The sequence below is a fragment of the Dasypus novemcinctus genome, chromosome 13, assembly GCF_030445035.2.
Source record: "Dasypus novemcinctus isolate mDasNov1 chromosome 13, mDasNov1.1.hap2, whole genome shotgun sequence".
NCBI classification, from domain to species: domain Eukaryota; kingdom Metazoa; phylum Chordata; class Mammalia; order Cingulata; family Dasypodidae; genus Dasypus; species Dasypus novemcinctus.
This window is the reverse complement of record NC_080685.1, coordinates 23,558,213-23,580,848: the sequence shown is the minus strand read 5'-3', so window position 1 is coordinate 23,580,848 and position 22,636 is coordinate 23,558,213. Positions and strand designations below refer to the sequence as shown.

At 39.8% G+C, this 22,636-nt stretch overlaps 1 long non-coding RNA gene across 1 annotated transcript; it reads left to right on the top strand.

Annotated features, from left to right (window-relative positions):
* Positions 1-5,017: 5,017 nt before the first annotated feature.
* LOC131273136 (uncharacterized) lies at positions 5,018-13,067 on the top strand. The gene is made up of 3 exons (XR_009180300.1): positions 5,018-5,140; positions 6,107-6,195; positions 12,879-13,067. It is a non-coding gene; the product is annotated as an uncharacterized lncRNA (long non-coding RNA).
* Positions 13,068-22,636: the final 9,569 nt, after the last annotated feature.

Below are 22,636 nucleotides of genomic sequence, written 5' to 3'. Positions count from 1 at the left end.
TTTCTCAGAGCTTTTTATGTATAGGATCATGTTGTCTGCAAGAAGTGAGGCTTGTACTTTTTTTTTTTCCAATTTGGATGACTTTCATATCTTTTTCTTGCCTTCATGCTTGAGCAAGTACTTCCAACACAATGTTCTATAGGAGCAGTGACAGTGGCATCCTTGTCTAGTTCCGTATTTTGATGGAATGCTTTTGGGATTTCACCATTGTATGATGTTCGCTGTGGGATTTTCATATATTCCCTTTATCATGTTGAGGAAGTTTCCTTCTATCCCTGTCTTTTGTAGTCTTTTTATCAGGAAACACTGCTGTATTGTGTTGAATGCTTTTTCTGCATCCATAGTGATGATTATGTGATTTTTTTCTTTCAATCAGTTTATGTGGTATATAATATTGATTTTCTTATATTGAACTATCTTTGCATACCAGAGATGATGCCCACTAGGTCATGTTGTATAATTCATTTGATATATTGTTGAATATGATTAGCAAGTATTTTGTTGAGGATTTTAGCATCTAGGTTCATTGGGGAGATTGGTCTATAGTTTCCCTTGTGGCATCTTTGGTATTAGGGTGATGTTCGTGTCATGGAATTAGTTAGGCAATGTTCCTTCTACTTCTGTTTTTTAGAGTAGTTAAACCAGGATTGGAGTTAATTCTTTCTGGAATGTTTGGTAGAATTCATCTGTGAAGCCCTCTGGTCCTGAGCTCCTCTTAGTTGGGAGTTTTTTGATGACTGTTTATATCTGTTTAAATCTCACTACTTGGTCTGTTGAGTTCATTAATTTCTTCTTTGGTCAAAGTCAGCTGCTTGTGTATTTCTAGGAATTTGTCCATTTCCTTTAAAATATTAACTTTGTTGGTGTATAACTTTTCAAAGTACCCTCTTATGCTACTCTTTATTTCTGTGGTGTCATTGGTGATATCCCCTTCCTCCTTTCTTATTTTGTGTATTTGCCTCTTCTCTCTTTATTTCTTTGTGAGTCTAGCTAGGGGATTATCAATATTATTGAGCTTCTCTAAGATCCAGGTTTTGGTTTTTTCATTTTTTCTATTGCTTTATTATTTCTATTTCATTTAGTTCTTCTCTAATCTTTCAACTTCCGTTGGAGTTAGTTTGTTGTTTATTTATAATTCCTCCAGGTGTGCAGTTAGGTCTTTGATTTTAGCTCTTTCTTCTTTGTAGAGATATGTATTTCTTACTATGAATTTTCCTCTCGGTAGCACTGTTTTATGTTTATTATTATTTTTATTGAAATAATGAAAAACATTCTAATAATGATAGAAGTGATGTCCATAAAACTATGTGATTATACAAATACCATTGATTGTACGCTTTTGATAATTGTATGCTTTACTATGCATCAGTAAAACTGATTTGTATTTTAAAAGATAAGATTCCACTGCAAAACTATTTGAATGCCTAAATTTAAAGGCTGTCCATACCAAATGTAGGAGAAGATCCCCACTCTGCCCCACCCTCTTTCTTCTTCTTCCCTTCAGCCCCCAGGTTCACTCCCCTCCCAGCCCATCCCCCCCCCCCAGGCTGAGACCACAGCACCCTCCTGGGTCTGGGGAGCTCAGCAAATTTCCAGGTGACACCTCTAGACATTTCTTTCATGGGGACCTATACCTCTTTCTGAATCAGATGGACAAAGAAAGGTTTTGTAAAGTGTCTACCCTTGAAAAACCCTTCATCTCATCCCATTCTAGGGTTTCCCTAGGACCAAAAACTTGTCATAGAGGGAATCTGATGGTGTGTAGTCTTTTGTGACTGGCTTCTTTCACTCAGTATCATGCTTTGTGTTTAAACTGTGTTGTAGCATGTATCTGATTTCTTTGCTTTTTATTGTTTAATAGAAGGCCATTGTAAAGATATACCCCTTTTTGTTTACCCATTCCCCACATGATGGAAATTTGAATTGTTTCTGTCTTTTGACTATTAAAACTAATGAAGCCATGAACATCCCTGTACACATCTTCTTTGGACATATTTTTCCATTTCTCTTAATTTCTAGGAGCGGTCTCACTAGGTCATAGAAAGGTTAAGTTTAACTTTATAAGAAACTGTCAAAGTAACTGCCAAGGTGGCTGCATGATTTCACCTTCCCACCAAATATATAGGAGGGTTCCCATTTTACCACATCTTTAGCAACTCTCTGTATTTATCTATCCATTCACTCACAGCCAAAGAAGTGGGGCCACGTCCCTGTGGTTTTAATCTGTAATTCCTGAGTACCTTTTTATATGCTTATGAATCATTTATATGTATTCTCTGATAACTGTCCAGTCAAGCCTTTTCCTGGATTTTAAAATTGGGGTGCCTTTATTATTGAATTGAAAGAGTTCTTTATACAGTGTGAATGCAAGACCATTATTGAAATTATTTTTGCAAATATTTTCTCCCAATCTGTGGGTTGTCTTTTCATTTTTTTAATGATGTCTTTTGAAGCTGAAATGGTTTAATTTTCATGGACTATTTATTAGTTTTTTGATGGCTCATGCTTTGAGTGTGGTGTCTTAGAATTCTTGCCTAATCCAGAGTCACAAATATTTTATCCTATCTATTCTCTTTAAGGTTTGAAACTTTTATCTCTTAATTTGGGTCTTTGAGCCATTTTGAATTAATTGCTGCGTATGGTGTTGTTTCCAGCAAAGTCCTTCAGGGGAGGTTCATTTTGCAGTAGAACATGAAGTGCAAGTTATGTCTCTGTGTCGCTCTGCTCCAGGCTGGTAAAAAGAGATTTCCTACTTCTGTCCCAGGTAGTGATTATTGGGGAGCTGATTAAATGGAGATTGGTGGTCACAGACTCCCAGGTTATTCTCCATGATATAGAGCACAGTAGTTCCTGTAGCCTAAACTCAGAATCCTCAGAAGGGAAAAACACACCCCAAACAGGGGAAGATGACCAGAGGGTAAAAGGGCTCCAAGCTGATGTAATTGAGCTCCAAGAAAGTGTCTTTCTGGGCAAGATGGAAAGGAAATTTTGCACACAGTGGAAATCAGTAAACCTATGTCTGAAGGCATAGGAGCAGATAACAGCCCATTACTTTAATTACTAATCATTTTGGCCAACAGGAAAATAGTGGGTTTTTTTTTTTTTTTTACCGTATCTATCCTAAGGTATCTCTATCAATAATCTACAGTTCTAATGTCAAAGTAAATAGGGATATCATAGTACAAAATATTATTCTAGACCAAGAGCCAGTCCAGGGGAAGGAGCTATGGCTCAGGCAATTGGACACCCACTGCCACATGGGAGATACTGGGTTTGGTTCCTGGTGTCTCCTAAAGAAGATAAGGAGAGAACAAGCTGATACAGTGAGCTGGCACAACGAGCAGACAGATGAAGGAGCCAATCAGGGTGGAGGAGGGGGGAGAAATAAAAGCATGTCTGAGCTTTCCTTTGCCTTTGAAAGTTGATTGAATGTGTTTACCCTGGTAACTGTACATTATTAAGGTTTGCAGGGTTTCCTGTGTGTGGCAAAGGTAGACAAGCACACTAATAGTGATACTCTGAGTATTCATATAAACCAGAAAACCTACTATTACATAGACATACCACATTACTTTTCACCCTTACTACAGCAGTCTTATGTAAAATAGGAATGGTGAATTAAAAGACATGATAATCAAATAGTGGATGGGGAAAATGTATAAGGCCAAACAATTAGTGTAAATTGATGTCTCTTCAGATTGAAGTTACGTCATGTAAGGTGGGCAATACACTGGAATGTTTTCTAGGTTTTGGAAGTGCAAATGTGTGTACAAAGGAGAACACAATTTTATAACCCAACGCTACTAGGTAATTTCTTATCTTTACGCGTTCACTAAAGTTTTCTTTCACTTTGTTCCCATGGCCCCTGGCCCAGGCTTAAATATACTTTACCAAAGAACTGGACGTCATGGAAAAGATTCCATATCTGTAGCATGAAGTCTGACTGTGCATATTGCTCCTCGGACTTTAGAGTGGGTTATGATGTCACACCATGTAGCCAAATTAAGGCTAACGTTTTATACACTTCCATACAGGCTTCCTGCTGCTTCCAATTAACCTGCCTAGTTAATGGGTACATCAAGCTGGCTCCGCCATTGGGGAAGGACGTGGGTCAGCAAATCCTCAGTGGAAATGGGAAGATGGCTCAGAGAGAAGGCGAGCTCCCCTACAGCACACCATTCACGGGTCCAGCAGAGGGCGCTGTGCAACGTGGAGCGTGGCTGCGTTTCCAGGCCCTAAAGCGTCGGTCCAGCTCTGAGGCTGGGGGTGCCGGGGCGGCCAGTGGTCCCCGCCCTGGGAGACCCTGAGCCGTGCCTGTGGTCCTCACTGGTCTGGGTCAGGCCCTGAGGCGGCGGCCGGCCCTGCCCTCCCTCCCCCGCCAGGCCCTGCAGGCGGCGGCCTCTCCTCCTGGACCCCGCAGGCCGCCATGTTTCCTCGCCCAAACCTGCTGGGCGGAGGCTTAGTCCCCGCAAGGCCCCAGAGGACGCGGCCCTTTTGGGCGGCAGAGAGAGAAGGAAGGCGGTTCCAGGCCAGAGGCGGGTCTGCTGGACCCACGCCCGGCCTCCTCTGAGCCCGCGGAGCAGCCCCCGGGCCTCGGGTGACCGCACCGCCCCAGGCGGACCAGAGGCCACATCGATGACAAAGGCCTTGAGGGGCCTGCAGGGCGAGCGGAGCCAGGTGAACACGGCGGGAGGTTAGCGGCCGGTGTCTTCCTCCCCCAGACCCTGCTTGGCAGTGAAGAGAGACATAGTAGGGCAACGCGCCTCATTTGGCCAAGAGGTGCCCGTGGGCCTTCGGGAAGGTGTCCTGGCCGTTTATAAAGGCCTCTGCATATAATGTGTAAAAGCTGCTCCCAACTCCCCCCAACCTTCTACACGCAAACTTTTGCTCCATCCAGGCTTTCTAGATGTAAAAGGGTTGCTGAGCTATGATAAAATAGAGTTAGAAAATCACACGTCTTATAATGCTCATTTGTTGAAAATTTAAAAATCATAGGAAAATGTCTTCTGGAAAAGACTTTGAGATGGAATTTGACTGCCTCTGGAAGGGACACCGGGAGTGACACACATCCAGGATCCAGGCTGGTTCTGTGGGTTAGAGGACATCGAGGAGAAGGCTGAGAAGAGGAAGAGAAGAGAAGGTTCTATGCCAGACTGGTCATATTTAGAAGATCCTTTCATATTAGAACCATTATTCTGTGTGTGCATTTTATTCCTGACAACTCTATATACTTGACAGTGCTAAGCAGTTTTTAAAACTATCTTCTTTTCTAGATGTTCCTAGATGTTATTAAGTAACATTTAGGATTTTTTTGTGATTCTTTTTACCCTCAGATTATATTCCACGGAGGGTATGTGCTTAGAGTAGTATGTTCAACATTTCTTGGATTATTATTTTATTATTATTATCTTCTATGTGATTCTATTATGTATGTGCTATATAGGTTCATTTCATTCTGTTATTGTTCAGTTTTAGGCCTTTTCTCCCCCAATGTTTTCAAATGAACACTTTAAAAGGTAAAGCATTAACATGGTTCAAAACTTAAATATATGGGGAAGATCTTCTCAGAAGTCCCATCTACTTCCCTATCTCTTCTTTATTGTTTGCACTCATCCCTCTGTATGTAACCAAGTTTATTTCTGAGTTATTCATCCAGTATTTCTTTTATAACCTTAAAAAACATTCAATCCTATGTGTATATGTAGGTTGCATGTGTGTGCTGTTACTTCCTGCTTCTCTAATAGAAAATGTGCACACTAGATGTATTCTTTTTCACCTAGGTTGTTTTATTTAACAGTATATCCTGAAATTATTCCATATTAATTCAAGAAGTTCTTCCTCATTTATTTTTTTTACACTTGTATATAGTGTCCCATTGTGTGGATATACAATGGTTTGTTTATTGTCTCTTTGAAGGCATGTAGATTAATTTCCATATTGTGCTATTGCAAGTGATGCTGCAAAGAACCACATTGTGTGTGTATATGTATATATATGTATATGTATTTTTAGAATTTGCCTTCAGAATAAGAACCTCAGAATTGATGCTGTCAAGATCACATTATATTAATTGTTTTTCAAATATGCATTGTGTGTTCATTTTTAGGAGACTTGGACACAGTTCGAGGGCTGGAAAAAGAACTGAGTTATGTGAAAGAACTTGAACTCATGGCTAAGAAAGAAAGGGAAATTCAGGTGAGTATTCTACTCAAGCGTAATTTCTAAATTCCTATTTCTTTTTTTCCAAAATAGTTTATATTTAAAAGAGGATAATTCTTTAATATCTGGCTCCAAGCTCAACAGATGCCTTCTTTCTTTTTGGAGAAAAATCTAAGTCGTTTTAGATACTCATTAAGTCACCAATGTCCTCTTGTTTATGTAAATGGGGAGTTTTAAAACTTTTCAAGTGCTAAGACAACTCAGCTTTCTCGCTTCATTGCTACTTGAAATAAAATACTTATAAAACCTTTGCCAAAAAAATTAAGTGCTGTATAATTGCTGCTTATAATTAAAAATTAGTTTTAGGAACATGGAACAAAAGAAATTTGAACATGATTAATAAGGTTATTGATTACTAACTAATATGCAATACACTGTGGTATGTGCTTAAAATCTGTTAGTGCTAATGCTCTTGCCATTATACAGGGGAAAATGTATTGACCCTGTTTTATAGGTGAAGAAGCAAAAACACTGGCTTAAAATAAATGGGGTGAGAAATGCATTATTTAAAAAATGCCCAAGCACGTGCCATGTCCTGCAGCAGATAATTTTTCCCACTTTCATGCTTTATTTCCAGCAATAGAGTTTTCAGTTAGTTCCTTAGAGGAGGTCTTTAGGCCTTACAGAAAATCTCTTCTCCTTCTGCCTTCCCTGAAGGGCCAGTTCTGTGTCCAACATTGATGTGGAAGAAATGTTAGTATAGAGTTATAATTTAAAACTAAAAGCCTTTATGTTTGTATGAGATCTATTTAGAAGATCAGTCAGTGTCATTGGTTCCTAAATTATGTTTAGCCTGCTAGTCTGTGTAATTTCCAATTTCTGTTTGTTCTATATTTTTGAAGTAATTAGATCCATGCTGTAATACCCGTGTTCATATTTGTGATAGAATTATCTTATTGCACATCTGATTTCTCTATTCATTACCACATCCTCAATAGCAACCTCAGGTTATGTGACTGCATTTGTCAGGGTACTCCAGAGAAACCAACCTGATCTACATATATTTAATATTATGAGATTTATTATGGGACTTTGCTCATATGTCTCTGGGAATTGGCAAGTTCAGATTTTGTAGGGTAGGCCACAAGTTTGGAACTCTAATGAAGGTTTTGGATGAGTTCCCCAGGAGAAGTTGCCTGGTTGAAGTAGAGCTAGAAATTCTCCCTTTGGACTGCTGAAATCATCACTTCTTTTAAGGGCTTCAACTGATAGCATGAGACTTCTCCATTGTAGAAGGCAGTCTCCTTTGTGGATGGTAGCTATAATCAGCCATTGGTACAATCAACTTACTGAAGATTTAAATTCATAAAATATCCTCACAGGTAACAATCAAACCCGTGTTTGCTTAAGCAAACAACTGGACACCATCTCATTGCCAAGTTGAGACATGAACTTAACCATCAGAGTCTGGACAGAATATCAAATCAGCGACATTTCCTTAAGCCAAACCCTAATCCATAGCAAGGCTCTAAATCATTCTGTTTTATGAAGGAAGACAGAGATGAGGAAGCTACAAAAGAAAAGTTTAAGCTAAGAGAGGTTGGTTCTTGAGTTTTAATGAAAGAAGCTGTCTCTAAAACATAAAAGTGCAGGGTGAAACATCAGGTGCTGATGTAGAAGTTCCAGCATGTTATCCAGAAGATTTAGCTAAGATAATTGAAAAAGGTGGCTACGCTAAACAACAGATATACACTGTAGATGAAACAACCTTCTGCTGGAAGAAGAAGCCATGTAAGGTTTTCCTAGCTAGAGAGAAGTCAGTGCCTGGCTTCAAAGGACAGGCCTACTCTCTTGCTGGATGCAGCTGGTGACTTGAACCTGAAACCAAGGCTCATTTACCATTCCAAAAGTTCTAGGGCCCTAAAGAATTATGCTAAATCTACTTTGCCTGTGCTCTATAAATGGAACAATGGCTGATGACAGCACATCTGTTTACAGTTTGGTTTACTAAATATTTTTAAATTTTATTTTAGTTTTTAATTAACTTTTTTTTAAAGTTAACAGATCACACAAAATGTTACATTGAAAACTTGAGAGAGGGAAGCAACTGTGGCTCAATTGATTGGGCTCCTGTCTACCATATGGGGGGCCCTGGGTTCATGTCCAAGGGCCTCCTTGTGAAGGCAAGCTGGCCCATGCCCACAGAGAGCTGGTGGCCTGCACCTATGCCCGTGCCGAGCTGACAGCCCATGCCCGTGGAGAGCTGGTACAACAAGGTAATACAAGAAAGGGAGACAAGCAGACACAGAATAATGCACAGCGAATGACACAGAGAGCAGACAGCAAAGAAGCCACAAGGGGAAGGGAAATAAATAAAAATAAATGAATCTTTAAAAAAAAGAAAACATGAGGTTCCCATATACCCCACTCCTCATCCCCCACCCACATCATTTTTAATTAGATTTTTTTTTGAAAATACATAGGTCACAAAAAATGTTACATTAAAAATTATGAGGTTCCCATATATCCCCCACCCCCCCACCCCACTCCTACGTCAACAACTTCTTTCATCATTGCAGCACATTCATTGCATTTGATGAATACATTTTGGAGTACTCCTGCACCACATGGATAAAAGTTTACATTGAGGTTTATACTCTCCCCCAGTACATTCAGTGGGTTATGGCAGGATATATAATGTCCAGCATCTGTCCCTGCAATATCATTTAGGACAACTCCAAGTCCCCCAAATCGCCCCACATTACATCTCTTCTTCCCTCTCCCTGCCTACAGCAACTACCTTGGCCACTTTCTGCATATCAATGCTACAATTTCTTCCATTACTAGTCACAGTAGTTCTTTGGTAGAATATCAGTAAGTCCACTCTAATCCATATTTTATTCCTCCATCCTGTGTACCCTGGGATGGTGATGTCCACTCCACCTCTATATTAAGAGGGGCCTTAGATTCCACATGGGTGATGAATGCAATTCTCCTGCTTCCAGTTGTAGACACTCTCAGTTCCCAGATGTGGTGGTTGACCATCATACCTTCCTGTTAGTTGACCTGGGTAAATTGACCTGGGTAAGTCCAAAAACCAAAGAGTAGGAGTTGCAACTCTGCTGAGGCTCAGAGCACAACTGGCATGTGGACAGTCCAGAGATTCAAGTCTCCTGAGTATACACCAAACCTAGCGCCAACCACATGTTCAGTAAAAGTGATAGAAGAGGCATGTGTAGAAAGGTCACATCTGAGTTCATCTCTATCACACTCAGGAAAACAAATTCCAAAGAAGAGCCCACTGACATGGCACTAAATATTTTAAGCCAACCATTGAAAGCTACTGCTCAGAAAAGGATTCCTTTAAAAAAGTTAGCAGTCTCTGACAGTGCACCTGGTACCCCATGGCTTTGATGGAGTTGTGTAATGAGGTGAATTTTGTTTTCATGCTTGCTGATACATCTGCTTTGCACCCCATGGATGAAGGAGTAATTTCTTCTTTTGAATCCTATTATTAAAAAATATATTTTCTACAATGATAGGTGCCATGGACGGTGATTACTATGATAGGTCTGGGCGAAGTAAGGTGAAAACTTTCCGGAAAGGAGTTACCACCATTCTAGATGCAATTGAGAACATTCTTAATTCAGGGGAGGAGGTCAAAATATCAACATTAATATGAGTTTGGAAGAAGTTGATTCCAGTTATAGTGGATGACTTTGAGCACTTCCAGACTTCAGTGGAGGAAGTAATTTTAGATGTGGTAGAGTAGCAGAAGAATTAGAAGTAGAAATGGAGCATGAAGATGTGACTGAATCTTGAACAGCAAAGAGTTGCTTCTGACTGATGAGCAAAGAAAGTAGTTTCTTGAGGTGGGAACTACACCTGGTGAAGATGCTGTTAATATTGCTGAAAAGACAAGAAAACATTTAGGATATGACATAAACTTAATTGATACAGCAGTAGCAGGATTTGAGAGGATTGCCTCCAATTTCAAAAGAAGTTCTACTGTGGGTGAAATACTATCAGACAGTTCACATGCTACAGAGAAATCTTTCATGAAAAGAAGAGTCAATTTTAAGAGGTGGCCTCAGTGTCCCTTTTCTGTACCCAAGATCAGAAGAAATTGAGAACTAAAGTAGGGGCAGATAATTTGGTACTCTGCCAGCTTTGTTACTCATAGAGAGACATGATGTCCAAGGCAAGAGGGCCTGTTAGACAAACCTCAGAATTAGGTAGCTTCCTTACCCAGTCACAGAAAACATTGGGCCATGGCAGACCCCATCCTACATGGTAAGGAATATCATACCTTCCCAGAAGCAATGGAGAAAACAAGCTTCCTGTAGACCCCCATCTACCAGGAAAGTGTGGAGATGAGTAAGTGTGACTGATTTATTCTTCCCTTGTGTACAATTAAGATAAGTCTCTCTAACTTCCTGAGTGAGTGAAGGGATGGAGAGAGGTCAGGAGTTACACTAATTGAGCTCTTTCAACAAAATGGAAACGTTAGGATAGTATTTATTCCTACCATGCTTCCTAGCCTAGAACCATTAGGTAGCTTCATGTATTAATATTTATAAATCATCATGAACCCACTCAGTGATCCTATAAACAATGATGGAATTAGAAGATAAAACTATAGGGAAGATAGTTGAGTAGTCCGCCAAAGAGGTGCTGATGCAAAATACCAAAATCTGTTGGTTTTTATAAAGGGGATGTATTTTGGGTAGAAGCTTACAGTTACAAGGCCATAAAGAGTAAGTTACTTCCCTGACCAAAGTCTTTTGCCACATGTTTGAGTAGGATGGTTCTCTGTGAAGCTTCCGTTTTTCTTTTCCTCCTAAGGCTCCATGGTTCCAGCCTCTTCTGATTTCAGCTATAGGCTAGCCTAAGGTTCATCTCTCCCCAGAGCTTGTATTGTTCTGGGCTTTCACAGCTGCTCTGCTCCTTCTACCATGCCACCTGTACACTATCATGTGAATGGCAGGGCTCTCTGGGGCTCCAGCTTTCAAAACTAAACTCTCTGTGTTCTTCTTCTGCATGTATTTACTTCCCTGTCTTTGATTGAGCCTCCATTTATATAGCCTAGAAAATGGGTGTTGGGGACTCAAACAGATTTGCTTAATGATACGGTCAAAGAAAAGCCCTAATCTTGATTTAATAAAGTAAAAGTGTAACCTCTGAATCTAATACAATCTAATATTGCCCAGAGGAACAGACCAGTTTGCAATCACAATGCAATATCTATTTTTGAAATCTATAAACAGTACCAAACTGACACAATCGTTAATACAGAAGAAATAGTAGGTTCAAGTAAGACAAAGTCTGGTATTCCTAGAAGAGAGAAGTCTGCTGTGCCTAGAGAGTTTTGAATGAGAAGTAAATTGGCAGTATTGAAATTGGTGAAGTAGACAAGAATCAGATAAAAAGGCTTACTAAGAGAATTAAATGTATGCAATCATTTATTCTACTTGGTTTGTAGTACACATCCAACAAATGTTAGCAGCTACTGTTATTATGTTTATTACTGAATTTGTCATAATAAAGTATTTGGTTGTTTCATGGTGAAAATGGATTAAAGTTACAACACTGAAAGTTTAAAGTAAATGGTAGGAACTTTAGATAAGACTTCTTAGATGGTGGCATGTTCTTGCATCAGGAAATGTAATGTGTGTCTTAGACAACCAAAGGGGTGCTGATGCAAAGTACAAGAATTTTCTTGCCTTTTATAAGGGGTATTTATTTAGGGTAGAAGCTTACAGTCACAAGGCCCTAAAGAGTCCAACTCAAGGTTCCATAAAAGGTAGTTCTCAGCCGATGTCATTGGCCATGTGTTGGAGCAAGATGGTGGGTGATATCTGAAAGGGTTCAGCCTTCCTTCTTCCTCTTAAGACTCCATGGTCCCAGCTTCTTCCAGTCTCAGCTATAGGCTAGTATAAATTTCATTGTACCCCCAGGGCTTGTTTGTTTCTGGGCTCAGTTTCTCAGGTCTCTTCACAAGTTCAGCTATAGACTATCATGCTCATCTCTCTTCATGTGGCCTCTGCTCTGTCTAAAGCGCTTTCTCTCTTCCTCAGTGTTCTTCTTTTCTGTATGTTTACTTCCATGTGAGTATCTGTCCAGCAAGGGAGTGGGGACTCAACATCCTACTAATGTGGCTAAATCAAAGCCCCAAACTTAATTTCATCAAGTAAAAGTGAAATCTCTGAATCTAGTACAATCTAGTATGCCCAGAGGAACAGACCAGTCTACAAACACAGTCCAATATCTATTTTTGGAATCCATAAACAATACCAAACTGCTAGAGTTTGCAAGTGTGGATCCTCAGTGCATACATATTCTAATTCTATCATTTCTTCATCTATTAGTGGAAATACTTTTATAAAGAAACACTTGATCTATTCTTGTATCTGCTAAAGGAGAACACTTGTTTTAAAGTATCATAAACTCTTGAGTTAAACACATTTGATACATTTTACAGTGTTAACTCATATGTAGGCCATCATTAAATTTACTGTTACAGCTTCCATAAAACACCCTTTGGCACCACACTGTATAGTTTATAGCTTTTCTTCAATAGAGCACTATCATGTTTTAGTTTTCATTTGCATTACTGGTGATAGTAATATGGAAAAAACATTTGCCTAAATATTAAGATGTAAATATGGCATTGTTTCCTCTACCCACTGACATCAGAATTTCATTTCTTCTTTTCACAGATGGAACTTTCTGGCTTACAGTTCATGGTGGCTGTGCAAGAGGAAGAGCTGCAGGTTCAGGCTACTGATATGGAGTCCCTGACCAGGAACATACAGATTAAAGGAGACCTCATAAGGGTCTTTCAAAGTGTTTTAAAAACTATTGGAAATTATCACAGCTCAGAAGACCAAAATGGCATCTTCACACAGTATTGGGTACATTTAGTCCTTGACCGGTACTTACTTCATTGCTGCACTATTAGTTTGAGTTTCTTGATATCACCACATTCTAAGTGACTTCACCTTGCTAAGATTTCAGAAAGAAAGTGTCATTATTGTCATATGACTTACCAAGATCTCCCTTGAACACAAAGCATGTATTTCAGGAGCAGTTTCTTATTTTCTTTCTCTTCTAATGAGTAATATTTTTATCAGTATAACTTTTTAAATTTTTACTCTAGTATCTGCAAATGTAACTGGTTGATCTTGAAGACATTCCAGCTATGGAGCATCTAACCCAGAAAGTATTACTTCTTTAGGAAAAAGTTCTTTCAGTAGAATCACAGAATCAAGAAACTTCAGGAAACTAAAGACAATAGGCAAAATTTTGGGGAGGCAAACTTTATTTTTATTCTGAAATAGGCAATGAAAAGGCTGTTGATCTCAATTACTTATAAAGTAGTCAGTTGAAGATATTTCATGGAGAGTATGTACTCTGAAATTTCCTACCTTGGTCAGCAGGGCCCAGAGCTGCCCTTATCATGACATTTATAGTCTGAAAGGGAATAGCAGCTGCTTTTGAACCCACCATGTCAGTTTTCCCACATTCTCATCCATCAGGCATCCCTTTTTCAACTGAACCCTTCTTGTCTACCTGAATTTAAATACAGTCAAACCAATTTCAATTAAAAAATAGTAATAAAAAACCAAAAAGGGGGAAATCCCTGCCTTTTCCTCAGAGTCCTTTGTAGCTGCTACCCCATCTAGCCTTTCTTCAATGCCAAACTTTTCAAAAAGAGTTGCTTGCCTATATTCCTTCTCTCCATTCTCATCTTTGTCACTTTTACCATTCCTCTCCCTCCAATCTGGCTTTTAGTACTAAACAGTTCCTGCTGGGTATAGACTATCAGAACACATCTTCTTGATTGTATTTACTACTACTCAAGGTGAGAGATGTCTGTGATTGATGGGTTTTTTCCTCCTCCTGGATAGTGAGTTTTTGATAGTATCCCCAGAACCTAGAATAGAGTCTGACTTGTAGAAGATGCTCAGTAATTATGCTACTGTTTATGTTTTCTACTACCCTTCCTTCTTCTTTTCCCCTATTTTCCTTAGTCTCTTTATTCTGCTTCCTCCTCTTTGCTCCCATGTTTGAATTCTGCGTTATAGAGTTTGGAAGGGAGATATATAATGAATGTGTCATTTCTTTTGAAAACAGTAATACTCTATAGAAAGTCCAAGTAATAAAATGATGGGCTTTTACCCTCGTAATAAAATGCTAATACATCCTTTCAGTCCTTTTCTCAGGATTAGCTGTGGCTTCATGTTTAATTTTCCCATGTGCATGTTGCAGTTTCTTTCCTCAGTTGCTATGATGTTGGAAGGACTGGAAGATGAACAGAGTCAGCTCAGTCAGTGAGGACTTACAAGCAGAGAGGCAGTTCAGTAGCAGGCTCATGAAGTTCCATGCCCATCCAGAGAGGTAGGAGAGTGACTACGCTGTTTTTCCTTTTATTCCTCTTTAAGTGAAGATACCTACCATATGGAGGCAGGAGAAAAAGAAAGCAGAGACAGTACTGGAGCTACTCACGTTGTCATTTGTTGTGTGGATCTCTGAGCTTTGATGTCAAAATCACCAATGAGGAATAAGTCTTATTTCACATAGCTGATTGCAGAGATTAACTGAGTAGTTATCTCCAGTCTCTTAAACCTCAGGTGTAGTAAGCACTCAGTATATGTTCCTTTCCTTTCTCTGCTCCATGCCATGCTAAACTCTGTTGTATTTTAAGAGTAAGGCTATAAATGAGCACTGATGCTGGGATGATATTTACTATCCTGATGAATGTATTTCCTTCTACCACTTGGTTTCAGTCCATGTATATATTAGAACTTTCTGGTTCATTTTATATCCCTTCTCTTTCCCCCATCCCCCTCATTTTGCCTTCCCTCCAAAACCCCCTTTTGCCTTTCCTAATTTTTTCTTTTATTACTCATTTTCTCCTAGTCTCTTGTTGGGTTTAAACATTTTTTTCTTCCTATTTCAAGAGAGTGAATGTAGAAGAAAGATATGATTGGACTACTTGATGGTGTTTTTAGGAAAAAACCTCTGAATCTTTGGTCTCCATGAGTCAGATTCCTTTTCAGAGCACTGTCAAGTTTGTTAACAAATGAGAAAATGTTATCTTTAGTGGCAGACTTGCTTGGCTCACTCTTGCTTCAGTTAGCATTTAATTTTTTCCTGCGTTTTAGTTTATCAGAAAGTAAAGCACTTAGGTAAGTAACAAAATTTTTCTTATGTGGGCTATACGGGTGTGAGAGAATTCTCTAAGAACTATGATTTCATTTGAGAACTGGCCCAAGATCTACCATGAAATCAGGCTTTATAGAAAGGAGCAGGCCTTGCTAATCCACTAGCAATGAACACAAGTGCCAGAAGAAATACCACATTCACTTATTGTGTCCTGGAGAACAATTACTTTAGAAAGTCTCATGGCTCAGAGTGTACTGATGGCTTTTAGGAAGGCTTGTGTTGATTGCTAATTATTTCTTCCATGTGGCATATTCAGTTGGCTCTAAAAGAGATCGAGTCTGCAGTTGGAACTGGAAGGTGCCCCAGAATTATGTGGTTTCCTAGAACAAGTTCTTGGAAGATTCCTGACATGCTTAAGGAGGCTTGAGGTCCTGGGCACCATCGGAGGTGGGGAACTGGAAAGTGTGCCAGTTAGTCACGAGCGTGTCTTCTGAGCAGACTGTAGCCCAGGATGGAAAACCTTGTTTGCACTCACCAGGGAGTGTGTTCCATGCCCTTAGCAGGTTAATTGGTAACTTACTAAGATAGATGTGTAGAAGTAGCACCAATCACAAAGTGGAACTCATTTTAGATTACCTATATCTCACTCTATTTATCTATGTTTAAATTGGATAGTAGAGGCTATGAAAAGTACTTAAATGCACATTTAAATCATTCCATTTTAGTTTTCCCAATTACACACATTCTTTTCCGTAGTCACTCCTCATCCCCATCCCTTTTTTTAAATGAAATTTTTAATTTTTTAAAGCATAATTAGATTACATAAATGTTACATAAGAAATATAGGGGATTCCCATATGCTCAGCTCGCCTACCATATTTGTCAAAAGCACTTTCCCTTCATTGTAGTTTCAACCACCCTACCTTCTAATCCTCAGTGTTCACTTCATTCCTCCCCCAACACTCACCCCAGTTCCATGGAGAATCCAATCCCCCCTCCACGCACCACCCAGCCCAATAGCATCACTGTGCAATTGTCATACCCATCTTCTGTTCACCTACATCCATCCCCTTTATCATAGATTTTGTCCATGTGTGCATTGGCTCACAACTTTCTTCTCCCTTTTTGTCTCTGCTAAACCTATCTTCCAGACTTTAGCTCTGTGAGTCTGCTCAATTTCTTTAATTCATATCAGTGAGGTCATGTAATAGTTGTCCTTTAGTGTCTGACTTGGTTCACTCAACATAAGGTCTTCAAGATTTACCCATATTATCCTGTGTGTTAATACTGCATTCCTTCTTACAGCTGAGTGATATTCCATTGTATGTATATATCACAATTAGTCCATCTGTTGATGGACATTTGGGTTGTTTCTTTCTTTTGGCAATAATGAATAATGCCATTATGAATATTGGTATGCATGTATCTTTTCATGTCCCTTCTTTCAGTTCTTCTGGGTGTATACCCGAGAGTGGGATTGCTCCATCATGTGGCAGTTCTATAGCTAGCTTCCTACCCAACTGCCAAACTGTGTTCCTCAATGGGTGTACCATTCTACATTCCCACCAGCAGTGGATGAATGTTCCCATTCAGCCACATCCTCTCCAATGCTTATAGTCCTCAATTTTTTTAATAGCCACCAGTCTAATGGGCATAAGATATCTCATTGTGGTTTTGATCTGCATTCCCTAATAGGTCATGATGTTGAGTGTCTTTTCAGGTGCTTTTTGGCCATTTATATTTCTTGTTTGGAGAAGTGTCTATTCAAACCATTTGCCCTTTTTTAAATGGGTTTTTGCCTATATTTAAGGTGTAAGATTTCTTTATGTACAATGGGTATTAGTTCCCTATCAGATATGTTATTATGAAATATTTTCTACCATAGGGTAAGCTGCCTATTCACTTTCCTGACAAACTCCTTTGAGGTGTAAAAGTTTTAATTTTGAGGAGATCCTATTTATCTATTTTATCTTCCATGCTCATGCTTTGGGTGTAAAGTTCATGAAACCATTTCCTAATACAAGATCTGGAACTCTACATTATCTTCCAAGATATTCATGGCCTAGGCTCTTACATTTAGATCTTTGATCCATTTGAGTTAATTTTTGTATAAGGTGTGAGATGCTGTTTCTCTCTCAGTCTTTTGGATATGGATATTCTCTAAGCAACATTTGTTGAAGGGGCCACTCTCTCCCAGTGAATGGGCTTGATGGCCTTATTGAATATCAGTTGACTGTACATTCAAGGATCTATAGCAGAACTCTCACTTCAGTTCCATTGGTCACTATGTCTATCCTTTTGCCAATACCTAGCAGTTTTGACCACTGTAGCTTTCTAGTATGTTTTTAAAAGTATATATTTTTCATTTTTTCAAAAGATACCTAGATTACATAAGCATTAAATAAAAAATAGACAGGATTCCATTATGCCCCACTCCTTACTCCTCTCACATTTCCCACATTAACAACCTCCTTCATTAGTGTAGTACATTCACTTCAATTCTGCACAGTTTTGTAGGTTCTGGCAAGATTTATAATGGCCTGTGTCTGTCATGGCCATGTTATTTAGGATAATTCAAAAATTTAAAAAATGCCCCATGTGGCTCCTGTTTTTTTCCTCTCCCTTGTCCCAGAACTTCTTGTGCCAAGTGCCTTTATATCCATGATAAGAGTTCTTCCATTGGAAAAATTATGTCTACAATAGAATAATAATAAGTCTAGTTTAGTCCATAGTTCATTACCCATCCTAAGGATTCTGGGATGGTGATATCCACTCCACCTCTAATTGAGAGGGTGCTTCAATCCCACAGGGCAGATTCGTGGGCATCTCTTGCTTGCAGTTGTAGACTCTCTCAGTTCCTTGAGATGTTCATTATCTATTATTACTTCCTTCTTAGTTGTCCTGGGTGATTCCATTGACCTGGAGTGTAGGTATTGCAACTCCATGAGATGCAGGGCAAGTCTGTTTAAGCTGAAGATACAACTAGAATATGACCTTGAATTAAAGGTTCAATGCAGATCAGCAGAATATCCCTGTCTACATATAATAACTTGACTTTAAAATGCTGTTTGACCTAATGTAAGGGGGAAATGGAAAGGAGAAATGAGTTTATATGGCTACGAGTCTCTAAAAAAGAGTCTGGAGGTTGTCAGAAGGATTGCCCTTATGCACAACTGAGCAGAGTCTAAGAGACAGATAAAGTAGATACAACCCCAGCTATTGGTTCTTTTGAGGGATAAAGAGACCCACGGGTTCTATGGTCATGGCAGATGGGGTTCACTGCCATATCAGATGGCCCTTCTTTTTTTTTTTTTTTTTTTTTTTTTCTTTTTTAAATTAATTTTTTTTATTGACTTTGTAATAATGTTACATTAAAAATATATATGTGAGGTCCCATTCATCCCCACCCCCCCCACCCCCCCTCTCCCCCCCCAACAACACTCGTTTCCATCATCATGACACATCCATTGGATTTGGTAAGTACATCTTTGGGCACCTCTGCACCTTATAGACAATGGTCCACATCATGGCCCCCACTCTCCTCCATTCCATCTAGTGGGCCCTGTGAGGATTTACAATGTCCGGTGATTACCTCTGAGGCACCATCCAGGGCAGCTCCATGTCCCAAAGACGCCTCCATCTCTCATCTCCTCCTGCCCTTCCCCATACCCATCGTCCACCATGTCCACTTTTCCCAATTCCATGCCACCTCTTCTATGTGGACATTGGATTGGTTGTGTCCATTGCACCTCTATGTCAAGAGGAGGCTCAGATTCCACATGGATGCTGGATGCAGTCCTCCCATTTTCAGTTGTAATCACTCTAGGCTCCACGGTGTGGTGATTGTCCTTCTTCAACTCCATCTTAGCTGAGTGTGGTAAGTCCAATAAATCAGATTGTAGGTGCTGGAGTCTGTTGAGGCTCAGGACCTGGCTATCACATTGTCGGTCCAGAGATTCAAATCCCCTAAATATATCTTAAACCCCAACGTTAACTGCACCTCCGGCACATTAGCATGAAAGACTTATGAAGGGAGATCCCATCTGAGTCCAGATTCATCACACATACACACCATTTCCAAAGAGGGGCCATCTGCCCTGATAGTTAACCCCATCGAGATGGCCCTTCTTTGGAGCTGGTGTTTCTGCATGATGGAACTGGACTCAGATGGGATCTCTTTTCACAAGACTTTCATGCTACTTTACTGGAATTGTAGTTGGTGCTGGGGTTTAAGATATATTTAGGGGATTTGAATCTGTTGACTGACAATATGATAGCCAGGCCCTGAGCCTCAACAGACTTCATCTCCTACACTCTGATTTATTGGACTTACCCCACTCAGCTAACATGGAGTTGAAGAAGGTCAACCACCACACCATGGAGCCTAGAGTGCCTACAACTGAAAGCAGGAGGATTGCATACAGTATCCATGTAGAATCTAAGCCCCCACTTGACATAGATGTGCAAATGACACAACCAATCCAATGTCCACAGAGAAAATGTGTCATTGGTGTGGGAAGGTTGGCCATGGTGGCTGCTGGGTGCGGGGAATGGGAGGAAGAGATGAGGTGGGAGGCATTTTCAGGACATGGAGTTGTCCTGGGTGGTGCTTCACGGACAACTACGGGACATTGTAGATCCCCCCAGGGCCCACTGGATGGAACGTGGGAGAGTGTGGGCTATGATGTGGACCATTGACTATGGGGTACAGCGATGCCCAGAGATGTACTTACCAGGTGCAATGGATGTGTCATGATGATGGGAGAGAGTGTTGCTGTGGGGGGAGTGGGGGGTGGGGGGGTTGAATGGGACCTCATATTTTTTTAATGTAATATTTTTTTAAAAAATGAATTTTAAAAAATCTCTTGGACATACATCTATCAAATCTCGTACTAATTATAATTTCAAATAGAAGGGTCAGAGAGCCATGTGTAGGGAAAACACAACCAAGTCCAAGTCTGTCACACTGGGGAGCATAAATTCCAAAGTAGGGCCCACTGGCAGGGCACCAAATTCCTGAGCTACCTGCCCTGACTATAGTGTCTGGATAGCTCCAGAGTCCTCAGGAGCCCTGGTATTTGAGGCAATATTTACTTTGGCAGTCAATGAGATCCTGCTGAGATGTGCACAGATGTAAACTCTGTAATGACCTCCCAACTTTGAAATCTTTTATTCATATGAACTCATTTGACTTTTTCTGTACCCCCTTTTGTTCAATGTCTTTCTCCATTTGCATTGAAATTTAAGTTTCAACGTTTGGAGTTTCAATTTCAAAAGTAAAGTTTCATACAATATTAGTGTAATTTTCCATTTTAAAAGTAATGTCAGCAGTATCAAGGGCCCTTCAGTGGTCCATGCTCTTTCTGTAGTCACTGTCCCTGTTTCTTTTCTTACTCTTCTATTAGAGAACAAGGCAGCGCTTCCCAGGATGGGAATTCAATATTCTTTCGCTTATTGTGTGAAACTCCCCCCATGCCTTATATATATGCCCCAGATGAACCTCTTCCCATGTATTCCTGATCACTGACACCCCATGCCAATGTTCCTCCCCTGTCATAGTTGTAACTCTTCTGTGATCCAAAACTTCTTAAAAAATGAAGCCAATAAATAACTAAATACAATTAATAAGAGAAAGAGATAGATAATATGATAGTTTTCAAAAAAGAAAAAATTACAAAAAACTTAAAAAAAAAAGTGAAACAAGGAAAACCAATGAAAAATATTTTTTAGAAATTTTTGACATGTTTTTCATCAGTTTAAGATCTGTTGTTTTGTATGGACAGTGAGATTTTCTTTGCTCTATTCGCCCATGTCTTACTTTTTTTCATTTCATCTTCAAAGAAGTTTTATCCTATTGAAAAGTCATGTATAGAATATAGGGGAATCCCAGATACCCCAAATCCTCCCCCTTCCCCCTTTCCCCTATTAATTACATTTTAAATGTGAATCATACATTTATTACAATTGATGTACAAATAGTGAAACATAGCTGTTTCCATTGTGAATCATTTACGTTATGGTTTACATTTTGGACCATGCACTTTTAAATTTTGATGATATTTAATATGGCCTGTATCCATCACTGCAAGTTCATGTAGAACACTTCCATCACCCGCAAAATGCCGCATGTTCCATCTATTCTGTTCCTGTCTCCCCCACCCCTCAAGGCCGTGGCAACCAACAGGACCCACTCCTTGAAGAACGAGATTCATAGTTACTTGCAACAACATTGAGTGCTTGACATACTGGTCTGTCCTCCTCTATTAATCATTCCCTAGGCTCTTGAGAGTCTCCCGCCCCTCTATTTGAGATCATAGCAGGACTCCCCAGGATGGGAGTCCAACACCTTCTTGCTCATTATGTGGGTCTCTAACCACTGATACAACACACTATGCAAACATTAGCATACATTCCCTGAAGCATGCCCAGGTGCAGCCTGTCCTGAATGCCTCCCACATCCAACACCCTAAACCAGGAACCTTCCACTGCTATGTTGCCAAAAAGAACATTCCCAATGTTGTCATTGCAACCACATACCCACAAGTCACCGGTGTTCACCTGCTCTCTCCCAACCCTATCCCCCAGTTCCATGGACTATTCAACCCACCCTCCCCAAACTACCCCCTAAGAAACTAGCACTGCACAAACCAGTAATACAATTGCACCCCTGTCCTGCCCCTCTACTGCACAACTACACAGTTCCACCTTATCATAGGTTTTGCCTTTATAGCCATTGGCTCACAACCTTCTTCTCCCATTCTATCTCCTGTACTCCTATCTTCCAGATTCTAGGTCTGTGAGTCTGCTCAGTTTGCTTAATTCATATAATGAGATCATGTAGTCTTTGTCCTTCAGTGTTTGGCTTGCTTTCAGCATAAGATCCTCAAGATTCATCCATGTTATCCTATGTATTAATACTGCATTCTTTCTGACAGGTGAGTAATATTCCATTGCATGTGTATACCACAGTTTGTTTATCCATTCATCTGTTGATGGATATTTTGGTTGTTTCCAACTTTTGGCAATAGTTAATAATGCTGCTAGGAACATCGGTGGGCGTATATCTGTTCATGTCCCTGCTTTCAATTCTTCTGGGTATATACCCAGTGGTGGGATTGCTGGATCATATGGCAGTTCTGTAGTTGGTTTCCTGAGCAACAACCAAACTATCTTCCAAAATGGATGCACCATTCTACATTCCGACCAGCAGTGGATAAGAGTTCTGTACACTTCACAAATAAAAAGACAACCTATCCTTTTATGAATAGGCAAGTGATTTGAACAGACTGTAGTCCAAAGAAAAAATACA